The following is a 12,987-nucleotide window of genomic DNA, read 5'->3' on the forward strand; positions in this document are numbered from 1 at the left end:
ATTTAAGAGCTGAAACATAATATTTATTATTGCAACGCTTTAGTTAAGCCATATTAACTTTTCATATTCCCACTACTCTCTACCTTAACTTTCTTCAACCTTTTTCATTCCATTTTAACTTTTCATATCCCCACTACTCTCTAATTTAATGTCATTATTTTTCTATCTATTTATCTTCCTTTATTTTTTACCTTTCTTATTCTTATCCTCATACTATAAATTTGACATTCCCTCTCTCATTCCATGCATAATTTTCTATTTTTTAACACACAAAAGGTTCTCTCTCTCTCTCTCTCTCTCTCTCTCTCTCTCTCTCTATATATATATATATATATATATATTTTTTTTTTTCCTTCTGTTTTTGGTTTTTTTTTTCTCGCATCTCTACTTTAGGTTGATGAACTTTTGAATTCTTTAGAATTCTCCTTTGAGTTGATACAATTTAGTTTTGAGTTTTATGTTGTTATCTTTTTTATTTCATTAATTGTCAAATATTATCCTATTGCATTATAAAAATAGTATATAAAAGAACGTTATTTTATTACATAGCATAACTAAAATAATTTGGTGTTTATCGCTATACATTTCATTTTTACCATTTTTTCTTCTCATCCTATTTTATTCAACATTTGAATTTAGCAACATCCTCCATATCATTAAATTATTTATACTTTGTCTCTTTTTCTTTTAAATTAAACATATAATTTTATTTAAATTCAATAAATAAAAATCATTTTTATTTGTGTTGAATCCAATACATTGAAACATTGGACCTAAATCCAAACCCAATTTAACAAATAAAAAATGCAACAAATAAGCCTATTTAAACCAACGTTAGATATGCATCTTTGGTTCAATATGTCAAAGAAAATGATAAGATGAGGCACTGACACCCAATGATCCAACCCAATCAAACACCAAATCAGTGTTTATTGTTACAACAAATCGTTGGATAATATATAGTTTTGCAAAGGCACTAAAAGAAAGTTTACAACAAATCAAAAATTCTAGCTACCGTGAACTTTGTAGTTTAAGATCTGATAAACCACAGGGACTAGGGTGAATACCAGGATATTTATATGTTGCAAATAAAAGTGTCAAATTCATGAATTATTATAAATTTATAATTTTTTTATTTTGTTTTTTTTTATCATTTATTGGAGGGCTATTCCAGCCTTTAGGCCCATGCAAGGTATCACTACACTGTAATGGGCCAATGGCAAAATTTGAGGGCCTAAAAGTCATTGCAAAAAAAAAGTTATAGAACTACTAATTTTATGAACAAAATAAAAGTAATTTAATGTGACAGTAAATATAATTTGTGTTACATCAACGATAGGAACAAGGTGGACCGAATTAGAATGAATGGACGGAATAGGACATAAGTGGACAAAATGGACCGAACGGGACAATTTAGACCGAATAGGACCGAGGTGGACATACTGGACCGAAGTGGACTGAACAGAAGTAATGTGGACTGAATAGAACTGAAGTGGACAGAATGGACTGAATAGAACCAGTCGACAAAATGGACCAAATCGGAAAAAATGGACAAAATGGACCGAATCGAACAAAAGTGGACTAAATGGCCCGAATAAGACTGAAGTAGATCAAAGTGGAAAGTATGGACTGAATAGGGCTAATGTGGACTGAAGAGAGCCATTGTGGACTGAGTCGACCGCAGTAGACAGACATGGAAAAAATCGGACTAATATGGACCAAATAGAGCCAATGTGAATCATATGGATCTAATTAGACCGAATTGGACTTAATAAGACTTAATCGACTGAATTGGACCGATATAATTTTAGTGCACATAATGGACTAAATAGGACTGAATGGGACCAAATTGGACCGAAAAAGACAGAATGGACCAAATAGAACCAATATGGACCGAATTAAATGTTTGAATATTTTATCATTTTTATTGCATTTTTAGGTTCATATTTCTAATTTCTAATGTCTATTTTAGTTTTTTTTAACTCAAAACTAAAGATTTTAGCCCAAATATAATAAATTTCATACTTTTCAATCCAAAAATAAAGGAATTTTTTTTTGGAGCTAAACTTGAAAAAGAAAACCTACAAAAAGGGTCAAGTTTAGACCCAATTAGTCTAAAACTGACTGACGGGGGACTAAAATTGACTGAGTGGACTGAATTGGATCGAAGTAAACCTAATTAGACCGAATAAAATTTTTTTAATTTTAAGGAAGAACAAATTATCTTCAAAAAATTTTAAGGAAAAAATTAAACATTATATTACAATATAAAATAATTATTTATTTTCACGCATAATGTTGAGTTTGGTCCAAACTCTAAACTTTTTCTTATATTAGCTCAACGGATCATTTGACCAAAATTTGTAAACGTGTACAGTGAAGTTGATCAACAAACTTTTGTCTTCATCCTCAATTACACCGAACGAAGGATTACAAATAAAAGTTCTTAAACAAATACTTGCAACGAATCTTTTCATTACAAAGAAATTTCTAACTAGTCCACTTGTTGGGTAATTATCATGGTCTGCTTTGTACCAGTGCCATTCCCATCTCCTCTAATCCTACCTTTCTTTTACCGGTGGAGAAGGTAGATGGGTTAGTCCCTAGGTCTTCCTCTTAATAAATTCGATTATTCGGCAAAAAAAAAAAAACTTGCAATGGAAGACTAAACCTTCTGCCAAGTTTTATGCCATTAACAACTACCCCATCTCTAAATCACATTTGAAAATGTACTCATCATACTTTGCAAAATCACAAACTAACATAAAAATTATACAAGTACACAAGTAGCGTGGTTAGAATTGAAGTTCTAAGAGTTGCTCGCTATCCGTGAAATCTGCATTGGTAATACCAGAATCAACCCAACACCGAGTTGGCTAGGCTAACCATAGAGTGACTGTTGTTGGAAAGGGTATTTGGATACACTCCTGCATAAGATCTATTTATAAAAATATTATGTCTTTATAAAAATCTCACAAATAAATATTATGAGCGAAAAAAAGGAAAAAAAAAAACCCGAAAGAAAAATAAACAACCACATATAAGAGAGAAACACCAAGGATTTACGAGGTTCGGCTTTTGGCCTACATCCACGGGCGGCGACAAGGAGAAAGTTTCACTAACAAATATGCAAAGTACAAAGGTGGTGTAGAACCACTCACAAACCCAAACCCCCAATACACCCAAATAACTCTATATCAAAGAGTTCTCTCTCAACTCTAACATAATTCAAGGCTAAACAATAGTTGTCGTCCATGCAAATAAAATCCGAAAAAAGCTAATAGACAATCCAATTCTAATATATATCAACATTAACTGCCACAGTTACATAATTTCTTGATTCAGGATAGCCATTGCATCTTTAATTAATGGCTTGGGTAGATCCACCAGAGTTGGCTTGGGTAGATCCATTGCATCTTTAATGGCTTGGGTGAATTCACTTTAGCCTCTACATTCTCCTTGTCTAGCTAGGAACATTGTCTCGTTGCTTCTAGTATGGTACAAAACTAAGTTAGCACAGTTCTTTGTGTCTATGGCATCCCTCATTTCCTTGTCTTCCCTTTGCAAAATTTTCAGCTTCATTAACCATCCTATCCACCTGCAACATTTTTATTAAGTACATACAAACATGGGGTTTAGTAACATAATTAGGTTACTAATATAAAATGTGAAAGTTTCTATTTATTTTTATTGATTTAGTAATCGAAAAACATAGATGCTAGAAATGCTGAGATTTCAGAAAAGATATCGGTTCTTGAAGACCATGGTAGCATCATTGAAAGGGGTAACAAATATTAAAAAAAAAAAAAAAAAAGAAAAAAAAAGAAAAGAAGAAGCCCTTGAGCTATAAAATCAAAATTAAAGATTAAGAAATAAAATAATTTTTATTTTATTTTTTTATTTAGAAAATACAAATTAGCATATAAACAAGAAAAATCATTTCCTGCCAACAATGGCTATGGTAATAGGAGTATAAAATATCTTATTAAAATGCACTAATACAGAAATGAGTCTTGATTTACTTGGAGTTTGGTGATGCAATCTCTAATATTTTTATAGTTGCATTTGTTACATATATTCAGTTATTTCACAGATGGTTAGATAATTACATTTGGCTAAGCTAGGTTGGATTTCAGGATCATTCAAGCCCAAAATTAACCAAAAACTTTGATTTGAACAGAAACCAAACACTCTTCATAACAACAGTTTTTTCAAAACATACCTTTTCACTTGGCATGGTGCTAGTACCAGTTATGGCAATATCCTGCTTCTTTCCAATTTCCTTGTCAACTGCAGTGACCAAAAGAATACCATCGGCATCAATACCAAATTTCACCAAAATTTGAGGAGCTCCAAGTGGCACATGTGAGATGCCATCCAAGCAAAAGCTTCCAAGAGATATGTTGTCCCTCACAAACTCTCTCACCTTGATGCTCGTTTATATTCATCTGCTGCAGTGGAAAAGAAAACAACCCTGATTTGGAAATTGGTAAGGTTGGGTTCCTTCAGATAATTTGTCATCACACCACCTAAAGTTTCAAGTCCTGAAATGAAAGTCACAAAAATAAATATTAATGCCTCAACTATCTCAACAATTAATGCAAGTTCTAATAAGTACTACAGTGTACAATATCAGAAATAAAGAACTCTAAAATGAAAGTAATAAGTGACATCCTAGAGCACGATGTCACTAACTTCTCCAGCTAAAACACTAGCCTTGAAATGAAAGTCACTAAAATAAATATTGATGCCTCAACCATCTCAACAATTAGTGCAAATTCTAATAAGTACTACAGTAGATAATATCAGAAATATAGAGCTTTACATTTTCTTCCATAAATAAAGAGGAAAAAAGAAGGAACAAGACAAACCTGAACTATAGCCCCTAGAGCAACAACTTCATAATGATTTACAGTCACATTTGGCTCTTTTCCAGTCATTTCCTCATGCTCCTAAACGGCTGGGATGCGAGTTGAACCATCAACAAGATTACTTCATATATATCTTTGAAGGAAAGCTTTGTATCTCTCAAGGCAGTTTCAACAGGTGATAAAAGCCTAGGGAAAAGTAGAAGTAGATTGTAGTTGTAATCCACTGAAGTGATGAAAATCAAACGTTCATTGATATTTCATACGAGAGTAACAATTTTCAGTAGGCATACCTGTCTAGCAATTCTGAACACAATTCTGAAAATTTGACCCATCAGTGTGGTGTCAATGTGTTTTGGGCTATCCGCAGCAGTTGTAATGAAAGGTAAACTGGAAAAGCAAATGGTTTTTCTATGTGATCATGGCAAACGGAGGGATCAACTTAAGAAAGAAGGCATAGAAATAGCCACATACCTAATATTAGTCGTAAGAGACGACAACTTCATCTATGCCTTCTCAGCAGTCTTTGTAAGACCAGAGCTTGCTTGTCTTTCAGAAGATCTGTGCCTTCTCAGCAAAGCCATCTATGCCTTCTCAGCAATCAACTATTTTCTATTAAATTTATAGAATGTAAGGGTGTAATTTAATAACAACTAACAATAAATCAGAAAACAAAGAATATAAACTAAAGATCTACCAGTTTCCCTTGTTCCAACCTTGTCAAAACTTGCTTCTTGGATGAGTGTCACCCAAGGTAGAACATATCTTAAATATTCCATCTCCAACCTCAAGAACTGTGAAGAAAAAACGTAATAGAAGAATATGAGGTGCATTTGATCACCACTCAGGATTTTTCAAATTTGACTATAATCAAATGTAACATTTAATTATAGACAAGCTAACTGACTTACTTACATTGGCTTCTCAAATTCTGAAAGTATCCAAGCGATACATCCCATCATCATATTTCCACAGAAGATTCAAATTCTTCAGATAATCGTCATTTGCTAGATGCTTAATCCCTATAAAATATTTCTCATGATAGTTCTTGTAACGAAGTTCAATTGGATGCATTAATGAGTTACAATTTCAAAAACATTTAAAAAAAAAAATAAGAAGAAAAGAGACAATAAGCCTGCTTTGTTATTGAAACAACTACATTAAGATGAACATATTCAATAATCTTATGTTTCACAGAGGGAGGTTGAAAAGTCCAAGAACCAGTCATCCTGAAATTAAGCTCTAACTGAAGCTAGGAAGTAATATCGTTGCTAACACCAAGCTACAGTCTTCGTCCTCTCCAACCTATCAGAAATTAGTTTGTGAATTAAATTAGAAAAAAAAAATAGAAGTGAAGAAATTAATACCACTACTACTACCATTTTGCACTCAAATTTCTGAAAATTCAAAAAAAATGAACCATTTAACCTAATCCATAATGTAAGATCTATAAAGATAGGCGTGAGATGTGTACCAGTATATCTTTTTGTAGTTGCAGTGAATTTCCATTTTCCGTATGGTTAGAAGACACACGAACTATTAAACTCTTGCCTGTTTCCAAATTCAAAGTTCCTGTTTATCAGAATCCAATAACTGATAGACTCACTAAACCTAAAACAAAAAGGAAGGATGAAGAGAGTCAAATTGGTATTTGATAAATTCAAAGGAAAGTTAGAAAGGAGATGCATGCGCATAAGAAAGTATAGGAGTTTAATCCCTCTAAATGAGCTGACACCACATATCTTTTGTTCTTTCTTTTTTCTTCATATTGGTGTTGTGAAGCATCTGCTGAAGTGAAGAACAATTTTTCTTCCCTTCCCAGGTAACAATATAATGAGATAAAAGATTATAGTTATATTGTAGAGAATAACATGATTTCTCATTTTATGATTCATATGGTTACAGAGTAGAAAGTGAAAAACTGAGAATAATTAAAGAGTTAAAAATAATTACTGTCTTGGTTTCAAAATTTTTAATATAAATAAAAAAGCCTGAGGCTTCAGTAAAAAGTCATCAAACATCCCAAGTATCAGCTGCGCACAAGATGAAGCCATCCTTGAAAAGGAACACCTCTTACTGTTAACACCATGCTGTGATTTTTATCTATGCCAAACTACTAGATATAAATTTGAGAACATATGTTAATAAATACAAAAGAAAGGTCAAAAAGATATTTACCATTCTCATTTGTAGCAACATAATTGCAATACTGACTCTCTTTGGGGAATAATCAACTCTTGTCTGTTGTCATATTCCAAGCTTTTCAATACTCTGCTCACAAAATCAAATTAATGGAAAAATCACTGCACTTTTAATTGAAGGGAAACAAAAGGGAGTTGAATACTTGATTAAACAAAGTATTGAATTTTAAAGGAGATATATGCACCTATAGTATTGTTGGACCAAATCATCCTTCTGAAATCCAATCAAATCTAGGGATGCGAGCAGTATTGGCCATTTCCCACCAATTTTAGCCTGGCATCATTCTGAAAAAGTGAGTAAAAGAACACATAACAAAGTTTCTAATATTATGTTTTATGTTGGTTTGGTTTACAGAAATAGAACGCTATTTCAATGTGAGAATTCAATTCATATTCTCCTCCTCTCTCAAATGACAAGCTGCGCATAACTTTATATTTTTTATTCATTCTAACTTTGTATCCAAATCTTGTGCATAAATTAAATTCAGCCCAGCATTTCTATATATCTAAACTAAAAATATGAACCCATACTTTTAATCCAAACTAAGCTATCATTAGACAGTGAACAAAAATCAGCAATTATGTAAGAACCCAAAAATCCACATCTGGATATTTTTGTTTGTTGATATAAATAGGTAGTAATAATAAAGAGTTGAAGAAAACAAAATGATAAATACCTGAATGTAAAGCCGCTTCCCTAGAGGCTGGTCAAAAATGATCATTCACCAGAATGTTATCAAAATATCAACAAATGCCAGACTTCTCTCTATATAGTGTGATGTATAGAATATATGACAAAAGTGGAAGTAAATTGGTTGTTCCAAAGAACCGGAAGTGAAGCGCTATGCCAGGGCAGGGGGTCAGGAAACAAAACAGCTCCAAAGAAAGAATTTGGGGTTCCCAAATGCTTTAAGAGAGTGTAGTTCTTTTGAAGAAGTTAAGGGCTTGAAACTGACTACTGCCTTCCCGAGTGTACTTCGCCTTGAGTGTACTTTGCCTAAAGAACGCAACAGAAAAGTGTCATTTTATAATTTATATAAAGATAGAAAACAATAGAATGAACAAACAAATGTGGATTTATGCATCTTCCCTCTTGGGTCCCCTCTTAATATGAGAATCATATCTAGAATGAACATTTTACGTGAGGGAAAAAAGAATGAACCCAAAACAAGATAATCACCTTAGCTGTTGACTTGTTGCACTTTTTCATATGGTTCTGAATATGGCCAGATACATACACCTCCTTTCCTTCTGTGTTTCCAATTCATTCTACATCCAATTTCAAAAGTAAGAAGAGTCAAAAACATTACAATTTGAGTTTACTAAAACAGTATAAGATTGTTAATTTTGAGCAGTGTAAGGCCAACCCTCCCCTGTTCATTTGTTCCAATTGTTAAGACATTTTTTGATTGATTTGAAAGCAAATTGATCAAGCACCATTGTTTTGATAAACAAAAATTGGAAATCCCAATGCTATTCCAAAAAATTCAATAATCATTAGATTATAAATGAATCTAACTGAATACCTTCGCAGCATCAACTTCCCAAATCTTGAAACTATCCAAGTGATTTATCCCATGACCATATTGCCCCAGAAACTTATTCAAAATCTTCAGATAATTATCTCCATGAAGCTATTAACAGAACACAAAGCATGTATTTTAAAAAAATATTAACAATAACCCTTTAAAGTAGAACTCTGAAGCAATATTCAACAGTTCGGTTGTCGAAATTCTCTGATGTTTTATTACCAAAAAACCTAAACAAAATAACAATTCAATTATACCAGGGCTGAATATATATATATATACATAATATTGTTTCTATAAAGAATAGAATTCGAAAAAGTAACTGATTTTAATTAATTATATGGAAATCAACGAAATACAAATAATATAATTGTAAAAAGCTCAGTTTCTTTTGAAAGCATAGAATGCGTACCAAGTGAAAGAGGGGAGGGGCTGTTGCAGAACACGAAGTAGAGCCATTTGCTGCTGTGGTCTCAATACCCCCAATTGATTTTCAAATTAGGGAAATCCTTTTCGATTTTATTTTTGTATTTTTCAGATAACTGAGGACAAATCAGAATTTCCAGTTCTCGTAAAGACTGGAGAAAACCATCATCAGGTAGCGTTGTGAGATTGAGACAGAACATAATGGTAAGCGACTCAAGTGAGATTGGATTCCTAATTGATTCGGGGAAAGTAATCAAATTGGGAAAGTCTTCAATCCGCAGCGACCGTAAAGAAGTGAGACAACTAATCTCAAGAAGTGATGTCAGATTAGGCTCGCATCCATTAATCCCAAGATATTCAAGTGAGGTGAGCTCCGGCAAAGTCATTAAATTGGGACAGTTTGAAATGAGGAGCTCTTTTAGGGTGGAAATACATTGAAGACCCACAGGGAGAGACTTCAGTTTCGGAATGCCTTTGAAACTTAAACTACGGAGGCAAATGAGGCATCGCCATTCCGTGCCATCATCATGCATGTCTCTTAATGGATCGAACTCCTCACAATTGTGAATTGATAGCCAACAGAGGGAGGTGAGATTACGCACCGCTCCAGACATAGATGTTAGTCTAGGGCAATGCCAAATCTGTAGTTCGTTGAGAGAATATAGTGCCCACTCAGCCGGAAGAGACTCTATATCTTCTATAGAATTCAAAGTCATATCATTTAATTTGGAAAGAGGAGAAGAAGAGGATAATGAAGAGGAGGAAGAGGGAACTAAAAAACTCATTGACATTGTCTCTTGCAAAGGCTTCGAACTGACATTATGTAACCATAGAGATTCTTCGAGATTGGGAAACAGGGGCATGGAAGTCATTTTAGGGCAATTACTAATCCACAAATAAGAAAGAGGAGGAAATAAAGGCAGTGAGTTGTGAGACTGATCTTGTGGATGATCTGGTGTTGACGCAGATGTTGTTGCAACTAAATCCCTCCGTGTGCTCCCCCACCATCCCTTCAAATTAAGACATTCTTCTATTGTGAGTGACTTTAGAGATGGGAAGAACGGTGTTGATAATGTTGTGGATGAAGCAGACACCTCTTTACTCATATCATTATCGGATATGTACTCCAAATCATTCATCGTATGAAGCCATAGAGATTTTAAAAAGAGGAGATGAGACAATGGTGGCAGATATCGGCATCTCTTACAATTCTTTATCTTTAAATCAACAAGATTTGTGAGAGAAGAGACCCAACTTGAAAATTTCACACCCTTGTACTGATACACTTCCAAATATTTGAGATTTTGATGTGGGTGGAGGTCTTCTAATAACTTCACATCTTCATTATTATCTACTTGATCTTGATGATTCCATTTTAATATCAATTTTTCAAGATGTTGCTTCTCCCTTAAATTCACAACAATGGATTTTGAGTTAGATTCTTCCAACCGTTCTAAATGTGAGATCTCTAATGTTCCTCGCAGGTTGTTTAGCTCCTTCAATTCGCCTAACCCACCAGTGTGAGAAGAGGTGTTCACGATGAATAATTGTAATGTTTGAAGTGAAGTCATTTGCCCTAACCCACAAGGCATATGACTCAAATTATCACAACCATGATTATAAAGATGTTTGAGGCTAACCAATTCTGTAAACTTTTTGGGTAATTCTTTAAGACCTTTACAATCATTAAGTTTTAGTACTTGCAAATTCAACAATGTAGTAATTGAATCAGGGAGAGTTTCAATATCTTCATTAAAAGAAACATCAAGATACTTTAGATGTATTAACTTCCCTATAGAATTTGGTATTGATGTAATCTGCAATGCATGTAAATCTAATGCACGCAAGCTCTTGAATCTCAAAATAATTGTATTCAACATTGACTCCTCCAAGGCACCAGATTTACGATTATCATATGTAAGAAGAAATGTACGTGGCTTGACTACTTTAACCAACAAGCTTAAAGCTTCCGTAAAAGATGGGTTAATTTTAAATGGACATGATACATGACGATTTTTTTCATTAATATCTTTGCCATCAAAACTAACAAGCTTGCACTCCTCGCCTATGATAGATTTTGCAAGATCATGAATTAAATCATGCATCTTGTATCTTAAGCCTCTGTAAGTCTTTACTTCTTCAAAGAAGGACCTCCAAAGTAAATCCTTGAAATACTCCTCACCAACATCCTCTAATTGTTGATTTCTGTTTGATGATTGGACAAATCCTTGTGCTATCCATAATTGTATCACTGTTTCCTTATGCATTTCATAATCTTTCGGAAACAAAGAGCAATAAGCAAAACAACTCTTTAAATGTGATGAGAGATTATCATAACTCAACTTTAAAATTGGAAAAATCTCATTTCCTTCAATTAAATTTGCTAGTAAATTATTCTTCACGAGTTCCCATTCAGATTCTGTTTCCTTACAATATAATACATGTCCTATGTACATTATGGCAAGGGGTACCCCTTGGCATATTTTTACAATCTCCCTTCCAATTGTAACTAATGTAGGATAATTGGCCACTTGCCCTTTACTAAATGCCACTTGCTTAAATAAAGACCATGATTGTTCTTCGGAGAGACCTTTGAGAATATATGGTGAAACTGTGTGTGTAATCTTTGCAACCAATCCACTACGAGTGGTTATTATAATCTTACTTCCTTTTGAACCACCCATTAAAATATCTATCAAGTTTAGCCATTTTCCACGGTCTTCATTCCATACATCATCCAATACTAGTAAGTATTTTTTTTGATCAATTTCTTCACGAAGTTGCCTTTGCAATTGATCAATTTCCAGATTTCCAAGTGCATTATCTGTAGCAGATGCTATTATTTTTTCAATAATTATTTTCAACTCGAAGACATCTGAAATGCATACCCACATTTTTAACTCAAAACATTTTTTGACTTTCTCATCATTGTACACATATTGAGCAAGCGTAGTCTTCCCTAATCCCCCTAACCCCATAATGGGAATGACCGAAACATTCTCCTCTACATTAGAGTCCAATAATAGCTCTATGATAGCCTTTCTATCATCTTCCCTCCCAATAACTTTTTCTTCACGTACAAATGAGTGAGTTTTCCTCTCCCTACTCACAACATTTGTCTCTACATGGTATTCTTCCAAGCGAAAGTTTCTCCTATCTTCTGCTATCGCATTTAGTTTTTGCCTCATTGCCTTTATTTTACTACTCATCTTAAAATAAAAAGCTAGTGGGTTTGACTTTGAAAAGAAAGTGCGTACCTCTTTTGTGACTTTATTCCCACTCACCGCTCTTCGCCGCATAGCTTCAGTGGAGAATTCACTCAACAAGTCATCTGCATCATAAACTGCATCGTTGAGCTTTTGGAGCCAATCCTCGACTTGATGGTCATGGCTCCGTTTCTCCGCTGCATCCAGAAGTACAGCTTTAATTGCGGACACAGTGTTCTTGATTTTTTCAAGCTCACCTTTGACAGCCCATAGTGATCCAATCTCTTGGAAAGTCTGAGAGCCCAAATTTTCAATCATTTTCTGTGCAAGACCAAATAGGATTGCTTCAGCCATTTTTTCTTAGTGGCCAAAAGGAAAGCTGAAAGAGTGAGAGGAGAGGTTGAGGGTTGGCTTGAAGTGATGAAGTTTGAGCGAAAGTAAATGCTGCAGTGAAGGAAGAGACCGAGTTTTAACGTGGACTAATGTCATCGATGTCATTAGTCTTCTTGGGCCCCTTCTGCACCGAAACAAAAATAGTGGGCCACAGGCTTGGTTGGAAATTTTGTCCACTAGCTGGAAAATTATTCTCCCAGTCATATCATCCTTTCTAATGGTAGACCATGTCCAAATTTAGCTAACCAATTTTAATCTTTAAAAAAAAAAATTTATATCTTAGAAAAAAGATATAATATAAGTACAGTATAATAGTACTTTACTCTCTATTATTTTCCAATTCCGCCAAACATACATGATGGAA

At 33.8% G+C, this 12,987-nt stretch overlaps 1 pseudogene; it reads right to left on the minus strand.

Annotated features, from left to right (window-relative positions):
• Positions 1-4,928: 4,928 nt before the first annotated feature.
• Positions 4,929-12,728, minus strand: LOC142617650 (putative disease resistance protein RGA1; annotated as a pseudogene).
• Between the last annotated feature and the right edge of the window lie 259 nt (positions 12,729-12,987).

Source organism: Castanea sativa, chromosome 11, assembly GCF_040712315.1.
Source record: "Castanea sativa cultivar Marrone di Chiusa Pesio chromosome 11, ASM4071231v1".
NCBI classification, from domain to species: domain Eukaryota; kingdom Viridiplantae; phylum Streptophyta; class Magnoliopsida; order Fagales; family Fagaceae; genus Castanea; species Castanea sativa.